The 15,629-nt window shown below is 34.2% G+C and overlaps 1 pseudogene; it reads right to left on the minus strand.

Annotated features, from left to right (window-relative positions):
• Positions 1-446: 446 nt before the first annotated feature.
• Positions 447-14,246, minus strand: LOC115963782 (annotated as a pseudogene).
• Between the last annotated feature and the right edge of the window lie 1,383 nt (positions 14,247-15,629).

Consider the following 15,629-nt stretch of genomic DNA (forward strand, 5'->3'; position numbering starts at 1 on the left):
TTAGACCACTATATTTGTTTGGGTTGTTATTTGGAAAGAACTTCGGTGGAAACAAAACTTCCAAGTTTGTTTTCTCTAACGAGCTAAATTTAAGTTTTACTATTTCTTTCTTTTAACCCATTTTCAACTTCAGAAGTACCGAATGTTTCAATGACAAGTTTCATAAAATGATTTGGCATGTTGGCGGGTTTGGTAGGGTAATGACCTATGAAGCCCTGGAAATGTAATTTACTTGAACAATTTTGCCATTCCCACACACAGTAGAAAAATTGCACTATTGATATACTGATGACGCCACGGAGTATGGATTCCAATATAACAGAAAATTAAAGATTTTCTTGCTTTGCCTTCTTATAGATATTACAAAAGAATTTTTCTTGTTAACACGTTTATAACATATTTCAAAAAGAAAATCAAAATAAAAAGAAAAACCTCTTGAAAAGACATCAGCTGCCAACTACCAAGTTTCATTTCAAAAAACTTTAATCAATTAGAAAGAACCTTGTTGTGCCAAAAAAAAAAAAAGACCAGCAAAAGTAGGTACACTTTCTTTACTTTCCAAAACGTTTTTGATACATCCTATGTTTTGGAGTTCAGTTTCATCCTTCGCTCTTCATACGATGCTGCAACCAGTTGAAGCAGTACTAAAAGTTAGAAGAAACCCTTACCATGTGTCAATATAAATATTACTGATGATTAGTGTTGAAGACAAAGAAATATAATATCTGCGCGCTTTTATGCGCTTCTTGAATATAATATCTGTGCGCTTTTATGACAATTATGAATTCAGGCACAGTTGCAAAGAATTATATATCTCAAATCTCAACATGCTGCCTCTCACATTGCATGGCATCCCTTGAGTTAAGCTAATAGAATTTTAACCAAGGTATCATTTCATTTCTATAGAAAAGAAGAAAATAAAACATATAATTTAAATTACACAGATTATAAATGTTATGAGTGAAATTGTTTTGTACGGGAAATAAATTGTAAGTGCAATTGTTTATTTTTGTTTTGTGGGATTAACCTATAAATAATACATGTGTACCAGTTTTAATTAACTTCTAATCCTAAATACAAAATTATTCAATGACTCTAGATAATAAGATTGTTTCTTGCTAGCTGGACAGTCTAGGACAACCTCTGAAAGCAAATTTCAACCAAGATCCATGAACAAATTATCTTATCAAGAAGCAGACTAGAGATCGCACAATCAGACATAGCTTATTCCTTTTTCCTATTAACAATGCACTACGCCATATCCAACCAGTAACTGAAAATGACATTTTTGAGAAAAACCAAGTAATAACCATTCAGTCACATCAAAATGAACCCTTCTTAGCCAAACACTTTGCGAATGTTTATGGTAAATTATAACTTATGGTAAATTATAACTTACGTTCAGTTGCCCGTGACATGAGTCGAACATAGGAAGCTTTTTTCTTGGATGTTCCATTATTTAATGAGCTCTGATCTGAAAACATGAAGGCAGTATCAGCAATAAAAGATTTACATGAGTATATATTTGCAACCAGCAATATTGCTTGGTGGTAATGTAATGAAGTCATACAGTTCCAGCAAAAAAGATAGTAATATTACTTTCAGCAGAACTTGATATGGGCAAACAGCTTAGCAGAGCTTCATGAAATATTGCAGCTTGGAGCTGGTAACTGCGGCATTGATTTGCAAAGTGCACATGCAGAGCTTGTCTGGCATCTAGGGAAATAAGCAATTCAAACATTATGAAGTAATTAACACTACTGCAAACAGCAATGTCAAACACGGCAAGCACATGATAACCAAAAAATGAGTAGAAATTAGATGTGAAAGAAGTGCATGACCGGTCAAGATATGCTACCATTCCTAAAAGAGGAATCAAGTTCACACAATTAACATGTGTATCCTTTGTGCTATAAGTACCTGCTGAACAAATAAACTTGAGACTTTCAAATTCACAAGAGTGAAGAACCAATGGAAGCTCCGGAGCTATGGCATACTGAGGTTTCCTCATTGTCCTGTCAGTATCCAGTAATGCATCAATCACCTACAAATTTCAGTATTTACAGTGAGATTCCTTTTTTTATTTTTTTTATTTTTATGCAAATGTGAGTTTCTTTCTGATTTTAAAACAAATACAACTTCCAAGAGGTAGAAATATAAGCATCTTCATTCATTGAGATTTAATTCATCAGTGCTGCAAATGGTGATCGTAAGCAAAAAGCCGGGTCTCATCCTTCGAAAGAGCTTTCAATATCTCTTATGATGATCATTAATTCATGAACTTATACATTTGTTCTAATTGACTACACATGCAGTGTGGACCTTAAGAAACAAACAGCAACAAGCTAATTCCATTATCTGGATTATCAAACAGAGTGTTTCATTATAAGGATAGTTCATTCATGTGTACATAAATATAGAACAATATCCACAGTGTTTCATCCTAATGGAGATCCACTAGAACCTAAGAGATTTAGGTCAACTCAAGTTGAGTATTTAATGGATAAAATTATGAAGAATAGTTTAACATTGAGACAGATGCAACTCATTGAAAACAGAAGTGTGTGCATGCTTTGAAAGATAAATGTCAAGAGTATCTGCCAACTATTGTTGGCCATCATCACAGTATATTTGTGGCATTTCAGATTTATGAAAATGCCAATTGTGAAGATCTTAGATGTAAGAAACAAAATTAGTTACAGGTAACATACTATTCTTGTGTCCATTGAATTTATTCAATGGCTTAAAAGAGCTAAACTAAACTAACAAGCTTAGGAAACCAATAAATTGTGGGGAAATTTGGTACGTACATCAGCAGATTCAAGACCTTGGCCAATCAACAACAGTACAGACACCATGCAACGAACTTGATGCCATAGGAAAGCAGTTCCTTTGATTTTAAATGCCCAAAGTTGATTGCCATCATACCTGTAGGGAATCAGAAAATTTTAAAAGCAATACTTTTTTTTATATATATAAGTAAGAATTTTACAAACAATACTTCGACAATTTTTATCAAAGAAAATTTCAATGGTATTTTTCTGCTTCGTGTAATGTTGACATGATTACATAACCAAACTAAGGTAAAAAGAATATACACAACATTTTTTTATTGGTAAATAGTTCAGGTTAAAAAGAATATACACAACATATTAGAAGGAAAATTTCAAAAATAAATATCATGAGTACTAGCAACAAGAGTTTAAACAAAAAACTCTAGGATACAGATTAAAAATAAATCAATCAAACAGAAATACACACATATGTATGTGTGCATATCATGCTTACATAAATCTCAAAAGGTACTGTAAAAATATGCACTTTCCTCTCTGCCTGATAACTCTCAAAAGTGAAATGAAAGGGCGAAGATATTTTCGCCTTGCCTGGAAAAAGACCAGGACATGTACTTTTATATATATGACAATAAGGAAGCAAAATTAGCATTACCTCTAAATTGGATCACTAATTATAGAGAAAATTACACCATTTTCTATGTTATTCGCATGGAATGCTCATAATTAGTGTCTAGATTTTGGTTATCTTAAATAATTAGTGCAATCAAAACTGGTGAGCTGCTAAAAATCTACTGACAAAGCCTCGGTTTAATCACTTGCAGTTAGCTACGCACTCCTTTGTACATTTCACATGTATTATTATTTTTTAACTAAAATTCCCAGAATTAAATAAGCTACCATGTAACTATTATCCAAACAAAAACTAATTAGCCATGGCTAAAATGGCACTTCCTACTCTCACAAGAAAGGGAGGGTGAGACCATGAGTTCAAAACCCATAAAATGTGTGTATAACATACCAATAAAAAAAAATTATCTAACAAAAATGTAAACCAGCAACAAACTACATTCTTTATTGTTGTCCCTTACTCTTAGTGCCTCAACAATGTTACTGTTAGTACTACTTGCAAGCACAATTGTAAGGCCATCACAATAGAACTCAATTTCATCTATAAGGGCAAGAAAATTTGAATTAACTAACTTCATTAAACAAGAATTGGGTTGGAAGATTTGTCTACCAATGTTAACCTCACATCAGAAGGAAAAATTTCGAATGACGTGACATTCCGCGTGTAGTTGTGCACATTTACTGCATCCATTTTACAAAAATTTCTGAAGTCATGTTCCCCAACAAATTTCCTACCAGCACTCTCCATAGCCTGGTCAAACATGATCCAAAGAGATAAATATTTCTCAGTTATTTGCGAAGCACCATAATGGGTCCACAACATGTTGCAATCCTAAAGGGCATATATTCGCATACCAAGAGATTCAGGTTTTCCCTCCAAAAGAAATATTTATACTCCCTGCTCAAACAGCTAAACCTGCAAAGAAAAGCAACAGATTAGTCTAACAAAAAGAAGGCCAGTATAGAGACCAGGAAAATGAAACTACATAGGCACCAGCTCAACCATTGCCAATTGTAAAGAAAGCAATGGTTATACTTTGCAAATTGAATGCAAATCTATATAGAGAATGAAGCATAGGAACAATGTAACATCTTCACTTTGTATTTTTGATTAGTAATAAATTTTTGTTAAAAGAAAAATTAGGTTAAATGTCAACTTGTAGAATGGGTTGGTTTAGTTGTTTAAACTGCTTTGGGCCTGAAAGGAACTTTCAGGTGGGCTTCAGGTTGATTTGATAAAACAAAATGCTGCTTGCACTTGGAGGATCCTGTGTCCTCTATGGTATGTTAACTGAGGCCAAGTATGAGTAATGGGGACCTAGATGACCTGTGGGCCAGGCATGGTGGATCATTTCACAGCCCATTTTTCTTTGTTATCTACTGAAATTTGAAGGCTTCTTATAAAATTTGAGTTGGTGTATCTTGAGTTGAGCCGAGATCTTTGCCACAATTTTAGTCATTTTACCCCTCTTTGCCTTATGTTTCCTGGTAACCCTGAAACCTCTGCTTCTGCTTCCGCAAAATTTTTCCTTTCCAAAACCACTTGCCTATGCGCCATCAACCGCACACTGTGTTAGCCCCATGCACTGCTCCTTCCAAAGTCACACAAACTCCAGGTCCTCTCCTTGCATCACTCCCAACAACTTTTCCTCCTCGCTTTTCAGAATTAGGGCCTTCATACAGCCTATGAGACATTGGCTAGTGAGGCTAAGGCTGGGGCTGGGTGTTAGGCTCGGCCCTGAATCTTGTTTTAGTTAAAGGGTCATATTAACGGGTGCCCTTAGGGAATTGTTAATAAACCATTTTAGAAAAATTTTGACATCACTTTTATGAGAAATATAAAAAGCCGTCAAAAAAATTAATTGTTTTTTTCTTTTCCCATAAAAAATTTCTAAATTTTTTTCTAAACCAATGCTTTTAGGGCATCCGTTAACTTTTCCCTTAGTTAAATAAGGGAAGTTGTTTATATTTTTTGGTGGCGCCTCCAAAGGTTGGTCTTTGCCATCTCCAATTAATCCATTGAGTGCTGCTCTTTAAAAACACCTCCAAGCCCAATAATCTCAACCTTCTGGTATGATGACTATTCCGCATTTGGTTCCTTCCCCAAACTCAGTTACTGCAGAAAGTCCTACACCAATGGTGCAAGATTGCAATCCCTGGCTCTTTTACTGTTCCGGTGAAACGTTGGGTTGGGTTTCTTCCCAACAACTCGATCAATGTTGATTTCAACCATAATAATCCAACCCTCCCCATCACCACAGACCGCATGCAGCCCCTGCCTCTCTCGATGATCTATAACTTGAACAGCAATCCCCCATCTTCCTGCATGATCTCGAAGGATTTTGAATCAATTTGAATAAAATTTTGTACATGCACGATGTTGGAAACAGGGCTTTTGTGATTTCAAATAAAAACACTTAAAAGTAGCACACATCTTACTTTTGTATCTTGATTAATCACCAGATTGATGGTTTTCACTAAGATATTGTCAAAACATGAATTCTCAAGAGTAAACCAGTGCCATGCTCTTGTTTGCAATCACCATTAAGCGAATTATGGCTCGCTACATCTACAACACTTGAGGGATCCACTACATGCCATATGGCCTCAAATTAGAATTCAAATTGCCTGCGATACCCAGAAGCCAAAGAGAGATCTAATGTTGTCAAGGAAGCAGGTAAAAGACCTAAACCAGATTCCTCCTAGTAAAAGACATGAGACTCAATCCAGATCTCTAAGGTCAGTACAAAGCATCTCCTCGACCCACAAAGTTTTGAGGTCACTTGGGCCCTAGAGATAAGAGTCACGATTTAGAATGTTCCACTCTTTTGGATATTGCGCCCACTCCATAGCCCTTCCAAGCATACCAATTTCACATATCCAATGGGACATGTCACATGCGTTTCATCGTCATCTGGAACATGTCCATCTTAAAATATCATGCTCAAAACGGTCTCTTATTGATTGAACTGATCCTCAAAGATTCTTAATGGCCCACCAATGGCATGACAAATTATTATCAACTGGGAGACTACCAAAACAACCCTTTGGTTTTTGTACTACTCACTATATTTCAATTTTAAAGAAGAACAACATATAGCAGAACAAACTCCTTTTGCAAACTAGGAAATTCATTATACAAATTCACCATGAGAACAAGGAAAATTTCCAGAAAAGTAGACAAACCTTGCACTGAAGCCAACTGGAACTGGACACCACCCTAAAACTCGAATATCATTAGGAAGGGCTCGATTTAGCACTCTCACATAATCAATTTCTCCTTCTGTGAAAGATATAAAAAATTAGAAAAAGAAAGGCTAACCATAGTTATTATAAATTTATATGGTTTGAGCATAATATCAAAAGATGTGATAGAATAATAGTTAAGCAATCAAATTTATTTCCTATCAACTTAGACATCCGGGACTAGTGGTAAATGGTAACTAACTTATCATGGTATCAAAACAGTAGTCCAGAACCTGAATCTTGTCTCCGCCTACCTCCCTTTAAACTTAAAAATTTCATGTATTAGACCTCACTTATTGATGGGGAGTTTGGGCCACACGAGAGATTTTTTTTAAAATAATGGTAAAATGATTAAATTTACCTAAACCTAACAGCTTAAGTTTTGGGACTAGTGATAATTTTTTAAATTGTATATAATCTAGCTAGTAAAGAATTTAAAATATGGCTAAACTATTAATAAACAAGTGAAAGCCACACTTTAAAATCTCAACCACTAGGCAACATTCATGGATTCTTGCCTAAACCAAGGCTTCATGCCACCATTTTCATCTGAGCCTCATCTAACTAAATATATGAATACCGTCTGCCATCATTTGTAGACCATAATCTTCCAATGAGGAATACAATTTAAGGTCAAAAGTATAGCAACTAAGAGATCTGGGGTTCAATCTGCGCCTACACCAAAAACTGATTGGTATCTTGGTTTAATGATAAAGAACTATTATCAGAAGCGGACGCCATAGGTTGAAACTCTCTCTCAAAAAAGAAAAAAAAAGAAGTAATGTAGGCACAAAATACATTAGTTAATGATAATAATAAATCTAAATCTTTACATTTAGTTATTATTAAGATTCTATGATAAAGACTTTAAGAGAAAGAAAACTTCAACACATCGTTCCAACAACCTACCTTACCATAGGAATAAAAGAAAAACCTTACTTAAAGGCCATTAGCCTCTCTTTTTTTTTCTTTTCTTTTTTTTCTTAATTTAATTTTTGCTGATTGGGGGACAAAGTTGTTTACTAACCCAATGTTTGGTTTGAGGGAAGGGAATGGAAGAGAAGAGAAAAAGAACAAGGGGGAAGGGAAAAATGTGGGCCCAAGTGATAGGTTTCTTAACAAATTTAGCTCATTTTCTTTTCTCTCATGCTATCCAAACATCGGAAAAGATTTTATTTTCTCTTCCTTTCCCTCCTCATCCTCCCAAACCAAACATAGTGTAAAGGATCATATTGGTAGGGGAGGGGGGTGACAGGTAGTAACTTTTCAAGCATCCAATATCTTCTCACAATTATATATTTATATAATTCAATGATAATAATGGTGCCGATCATTGATTTAATTGGTAGATAATAAATATTACAAAGAAAAATTAAGATTATCTTATTCGAAGTATTTTAGATCTACCATGTGCTTCCAGTTAACTTAACTAGTAAAGTCTCTGATGGTTGAATAAAAAATATGGGATTCGATCCCCGCCTACACTAAAAATCGATTGGTGTCATGTTCTGACAATAAAAGCACAATCATCAGAAACGAATACCATAGGTTGAGACTCTATAAAAAAAATAATAATAATAATAAATAGAAAAGATCTACCATGGGATCAAGTATTTGGTCCAATTATTTATTTATAATTTTTTTTTTTTTTTTTTTTGATTTAGTAAGATTCCGAACCTCCACCACATTAAGGTTGCATTTTTTCATCCACTAGAAGCAACATTGTGAGATTCTGAAACTTAAATAAATTATATTTGATAACCAACAAAAGCTCAATGTTCTACATTAGAGTAATAGAAAAGGATATTTTGGCTGACCATATTGATCTTCTAAAACAATATCTCCAGAATTGTTCACACCAGTTCCCTTGAGGTTTGATCGTAAAAAGAGAGCAATCACCTGCATCAAGCAGTTGCCATCTTCTCAATCATCCATGTCACAAGAAAGTGGACAAACTTACAGCATACTAGTATAAGAGCATAACCCATAAAAAAGAATGAGCCATGTCATCTTACAAAGTTTAGGGATACGATTTTTGAAAATGTTGTCTCAACCACTATATAGTTTGGTGGGAATTACAAAATCAGTACAACCAAATTTCACTGCTTGAAGGACATACCATGATAGCAAGTATAACAAAGAAATTAACTATTAAGAACACCCTGATGATAGATGCCATTCATTCAGTAGTTATTTACCAAGGAGAAAGCATCAACTTGTTTAGCTCAAAAGCCAATGAATGCTCAAAGAGAAAAATAAACTAAATCAAAAGATGAAAAGATGATATTAACACATTTACTAATGTTAGAATTATGGTTAAGTAATTAAATTCACTATTTTCTAACAACTTATATTTTTGGAACAACCGATAATTTATCATGGTATCAGTGCAACAGATCATGAGTTTTTGATCCTTAGCTTTACTCTACCTCCCATTTAAAATGTTAAAAATTCCACATGTTGGGCCCCACTTATTAAAAGAGAGTTTAGGCCCACAAATGAGGGAAAGTGTTAGAATTATGGTTAAATGATTAAATTCACTATTTCCTAACAATTTAAGCTTGTGAGACAATCACTAATTTATTAAATATATTAGCAATTTTTCCACTAGTATTGTTTTCGCTCTTCCCTTAAGCTATACTACCAAAAGTCTTGTAACTCAACTAGCACCTCCTATTGTTTCCAAAGGAAACGTCCAAGGTTCACATCCCCCTCCCCCAACTAAACTATCAAATTATGAAGAAGGCTATACCATCTAAAAAAGCTTTCTATACCATGCAACCAATCAAAAAACACCTTTGGATTGCCCTCCTCATAAAAATCACTAACTTCTAGTATAACAACTCCATCCGCATCAACCAATCTAGGATCTCCTTGAGACCAGACCAATAATGGATGATTAGATTGATTCCCTTCCATAAAGCCACCTCCTTGATGTATGAACAAAATATTGGACTGTGTGGGAGCATCCAGCTAGTGCTTGGTCCACAAGAATTTACAGAAGAAAAATGTATTGATCTTAGGGGAAGTATAGGGGATGAAACTGGACCTGATTAAAAGGATTTGAAGTCTTGATCAAGAAAAATTATCTTATACACCTAACCTATTGAGCGCAACTCTCACAAGCATGTTGGCCCCACACTTGTGGGACCCACATGCTTGTGAGAGGCATCTCCATAGGACAGGTGCATAAGATACTGTCTCCTTCATCAATGGGGATTTTCAGCAGAAATTTTGCCAAGAATGATGGCTAACAGCCTATCCAAAGTTCCTTTCATAATGGATAATGTTTCAAGCTTTACTTTCATTGAATTCACCCTTTTACCACAACTTTTACTTCCATTGAATTCACCTTCTTACCACAACTGGTTGTAGTCTTGAGAAAAAAAAGCTTAAATTGGGACTCTAATTCCACATTAGTCACCAGTATCTTGGATGAGAAGTTTTGTCAAGCGATTGGCAGAAGAAGACTTAAGCAAAGACCCATAAACTAAATAAGACTCACTTATTAATAAAATAAATCCCAATGCCCATAACTATGGTCCATACCCAACAATAGTAGAATTACTAAAATACCCTTGACTCTAAAGTAATTGAATAAAACATAAAATAAAATATAAAAACCTAGTTAACTACCATGGACACTTATTTTTGGGCTTTGCCTTTACCTAGGCTTCCAAAAAGGACATTGCTTATCCAAACATGCTATGGTTGCACCATCAACAAAAACATCAAAAATATTAAGCACAAGTACTTGAATGATTATAAGAATTTTTGCTACCCAAATTCTATCAAAAGAAAAAAATATATAAAGAAAAAATCTTTTTGCACCAACTTACCTGTCCAACAGAGGAAACCCCCTTGTCTGTTCTACCACACCTAGAGTACTGTGACTCCTTCTTGTCACCAACTAATAGCCTTGTTTTCTCAAAAGCTTTGAAAATTTCAGACTGCAAGAAAAATTTGATAACATGACTTAACAAAAAAAAAAAAAGTTTGATAACATAAAGAAGTTCATGTGGTAAGCAATTAAGTGTAATTAATTTATGGACCCATATATGCCTTATATCAACTATAATTTAAGCAATTGTTTTCTTGTTTCCTTAAAACATCATATTTAAAGAGCCAAAAAAGTGAAATATTGATCAGTTATTCACCAAGTACAATCGTCACCATAAATCGGAATGTAAAAGTGTGATATCCTGTGCTTATTAGTCTAATAAACTATTCATAAGATTCACTGTCTATTATTATGATTATTATTTTGGGTGAAACTAATTTTTTATCATGAAACAACGTACTCAAATTGGTAATACCCAGTAAAAAACTATTCTTCATAAATTATCCATGGAGATAATGTGTTAATTATGTAATAAATAAATAATTTTCTTTTCTCATTAGAGAATCACTCACCTAACTTTTACTTTGATAAGGCCCTTTAGATATTTAGTGGGAACTTTTGGAATTTGTCAAAAAGAATAAGGGCATAGATGTAAATTCCTGGTTGGGTCAATCTCTCAATGTGAAATTAAGGGAAAATAGTGGGAGCAGTTTAGTAATTTTACCCAAAAACATGCGTCACCATTTTTCTCCTTCCCATCTCACCCATTTCCCCTTCTTGGCCAGTCGCAGCCACCCCCCCTCCCCCCCATCTTCATCTCCTTCAACTCTCTCTCTCCCAATAGCTAACTACAGAAGCCACTACCGTTCACCAAGACCCACCAATATTTGCCACAAAGTTTGAAGAAGTGAGATTAAAATTTGAATTTTTTTGCATGGGTTCTGGTGGTAGTTACCTAACATATATATTAGTTCTAAAATTCTTGAGACCACTAAGCTAGGAAGCAAGGACACTTCATTTGGGATGTTGTATCCATGCCTTACCCTTGTTGTACCAGGCATGTCATATTATAATTTTTTAGGAATTGCTTGTGTTGCCATGTCATACCCGTGCCTGTGCCCATGCTTCCTAGCCACTAAATAAACCATATCTATCATTCTTTTTATATTTAAATGTCATCAATTATCACTAGCCAGGCTACAAGAAGACCCTTAAGTTACAAATTAAATCCTGCATGAAAAGGCGTGATTATACTTCAGTTATACCTTTTGTGGATCACTAGTTCATAACTCTGAAAAAAATAACAATCAAAAGAATAAATTAAAAAAAAGAAAAGAAAAAAAAAAGAGGCAAATAATACCTCAATAGTTGGTTCCATATGCGCCTCTGAAGCAAAAGCATAGAACCTGTCATGTAGCACATTAAGTCATTTATATCTGTATTCCACTGTCATAATGAAAAGGGTGAGCTCTTCTAACATAATAATTATGATAATGATTAAAATTCCCATGAAGGACACTGCAGGAAAGAGGAATATCATTTAGTTAAAGCCAAAGCTTCTTGTCTTTACGCAGCCTGCAAGCTTTAAACAGTAAGAGCCTAAAGATACGGAATGTTGTTTTAAAAATACAAATTTTTAAGTTATTATTAAAACACCTTCAAATATACGTATAAGATTACTGCATGTTTCCCAAAAAAGAATAAATAGACAAAAAGAAAGAGAGAAACTCAGCCTTATTAGTTATTATGAATATCTTTTACCTCTAGTGTTGGCTAGTTAGAAGGTAAATTGATTTTGTACAAAGGGTTTTGTACAGTATTAAGGAGAATCAACATTTCTTTGATAAAAAAAATTATGTTTTCCACCTTTTTCTTATTATGTCATTGTAAATTATATAAGTAAATATTGGTCAACAGAAAATATATTCCAAATGTATCAAGCTGAATATAATGGCTACATAATTTACCTTTGCCCAAAATACATAATTTTTAGAGCAACGTATCTCTTGCAATGGTGATTCAGGTTCCTTGTGTTATAACCTGCACCAGAGGTGAATAAGTAAATCTAAATACAGACTTTTTTTAAAGGAAGATAATTTATTGGAATGTTTAGATACAGACGTTGTCACATAGGCACCCAGTGTTCAGCAAACTGACACATTTCACAAGAAGAGGACAGTATAAACAACAACAATTTCATTAAACTTAAAACTTGAAACCAGTTTATAAGAAAACAAATAACAACTATAATTAAAAGAAAAGGAAAAACAGAAGGAGCAGGGAAAAAAACAGTTACAGAATTTCCTGCAACATATCTGCAAACAAACTAGTTCTGCAATTAAAACTATGAAGCACATATTTTTTTCTTTATGCCAATGCAGATTGCAGTTATTTTTTATATTAAATAGCCAATATTTTTGTCCTGATATGTGAGTTTTTGGGCCCCAAGGGAAGGGGGAAGGAAAGATTCAATCTAATAACCTCTGCTTCATGAGGCATGGTCCCGAGCTGATTTTGCTATCCCTTGGGCTTAAGCCAACATTGGCCTTGAAAAATAAGACACCCACAAAGATGATGAATAAGAACAATAAGAAGCAAATAAACCATGAAGATATCATACCTCATCTCAAAAATAAGGACTCTCTCTCTCTCTCTCTCCATATGTCAAAATTTGTGCTTAATGATGATACTATTTTTTTTGGGGGGGGTGGGGGGTCAGTGCACTTTCCTGAATCATTCTAATGCAGTTCTTGTAGCCACAAAATAGATGGGTTGAAAACATTAAAGCAAGAAAATTTATGTAAAACCCAAGGGAATGTCTAATGCAGGCAACAACCACCAATCTGAGACATTCTAGGCCATATTAAGTTTTTTATCCACAACCAAAACTTCATAATTATAATTAATATTCATCAATGTCAAATTCTTTCTTCTTAGCAAAAAAAAACTATCAATTTTATGGTGTAACTGTGTAAGTGTTATACATAATTCTTTTTCAATCACATTTTTGTGCTTGTTAAAAAAAAAAAAAAAACCGAAGTGACAGCTAAACAATGTATTGGACATCATTGGATCAATGGAGTGTGGGAAACAAAACCTGGGATTTTCACTGCTAAGTTCTTGACTGTGTTCCTCTTACCACCTGTTTTTGACTCCCTTCTTTTCTCATCAAAACAATTACTACTATCTACAACAGCTCTGTCACATGCTTCCTCTATCTGCATCATCACTACTACATAATTAATCTTTTTCTTCTTTTCAGTGTTTTTTTTTTTGTTAATTGTGCAACAATGTTTTACATTGAAATCAAGAGCAACAATACATAATATTACCAAAAAATAAATAATAACAAAAAAAAATAAATAAAAAAATAACACTATTAGAAGTTTAGAATTGCAAACCTCGTGACAACGACAACTGGAAAGTCGAGATGAGAGCATTGTATTCTCTGCCTCTAATTCCTGGTTTATAGCTTCCAAATTAGTAACTAAAAAGCCATAAACTTTGTAGACACTATTAATTCAAAGAACAAAAAAAATTGAAAAAAAAAAGTTGTAGTTCGCATAATAACCAAACAGCGCCTCTGACAAACTTTGAATACAGCAAAAGTAGTATGTACCTTAACTCTGTGTTGAAGAGAGTGTACGAGAGATTGCAGACTAGCGATGAGGTCTCTATCTTCCTTCGACATGGTGGCTCCCAAATTGCTTTGGACTTTGGACTCTCTCTCTCTCTCTCTCTCTCTCTGGGAACAAAGAGTTGCGAGTATGAAGAGGTAAGAACTTAAAAAAAAAAAATTAAAAAAAATTATTTATTTATTTTATGTAAGTAATTGGATTTTATTGAGAATGAATTTGGGCTTAAAGTTGGAAATCAAAATTTGAAGTACCATTAGTAAAACCCCATGTAAATTTGTACACTACATTTCCAATCCCCATTTAATTGAATTTTAAAATATTCTATATTAAATTATCTATTTTACACTATATTTTATTAAAATATTATTTTTTTAATTTTTTAATTATCTCTCTTTTCTTAATACACAATAATTTCAAATATCCCACACTAGTCAAATTTAGCCACAGTCAAACTCTATAAATTCACTGCAGTGTTCATTACTAGAGTAACGTCACTATTACTTAAGCATTTCCTACACAAAGCATATTTTGCATGCACAAAGGTCATTACTATGGGACCTAACCTGAGTGGAAGATATGAAAAATTATAAGATCTACATGGTGGATAAATGATGTGATCTATTATTTCATTAAAAAATTTTTACTTGTTTAAAATTATTAGTTAGAAAATTTTTTTAAACATAAATTAATTACTGACTCAGTAATTTTAAATAAGTGGAAGTTTTTTAATGGAATGATGGACAAGTGACGTGATCCACTAGAGTACTTTATAATTTATTAGAAAATAGGGGTCGTTACTTGCTAACCCATGTCATATGGTAAAATTTTTATGGCATGTAACCCATTTTGTGAAGCAAATAAATGCAAGAGCTGTGCTGACGAATAATGAGACTAGGGTGCAATCTATAGAGAAGTCAATACCGTACCAATATTGACTGTACCAGAGAAATATACCATACCAACCATTAAACCAATACCGGTACTTAGGGGTGTCCAACCCACCTGCCCAACTTGCATGTACCCAACCCACCGCCACCTAATCCAACTGCTCCTGTGGTCGGACGCGGGTCCCAACCTCTCTAAACATGACCCTGGCGGGTTGATTGTGAGTCACCTCTTTCAAAACCAATGAAACGCGACCCACCCAAAGTTTTCATAAATTCTGGACCAGATCAATGAGATCTCGTCAAGATCTAGTCCAGATCCAGCAAGATCGTTGTTATCTACCAAAATCTAGGCCAAATCTTGACAGGTCCGGCTAGATCTCGACGGATCAAGCCAAATCTTGCCCTTGATGACAAAACCCAAAATCGACCAATAAACCCAACACCTGATGAGACCTAAACTAGCCGATTCGATGAGTCTTCCTAGTTGGCATCGGATTACATTTTCATCCACTCGAAGTTTTCTAGTCGAGTTCAAGTTAGGCACAAACTTGACCCGTGGATAGCCCTACCGGTACTCCTTTAAACTGTACCAAAA

The sequence above is a fragment of the Quercus lobata genome, chromosome 2 (genome assembly GCF_001633185.2).
Source record: "Quercus lobata isolate SW786 chromosome 2, ValleyOak3.0 Primary Assembly, whole genome shotgun sequence".
Taxonomy (NCBI): domain Eukaryota; kingdom Viridiplantae; phylum Streptophyta; class Magnoliopsida; order Fagales; family Fagaceae; genus Quercus; species Quercus lobata.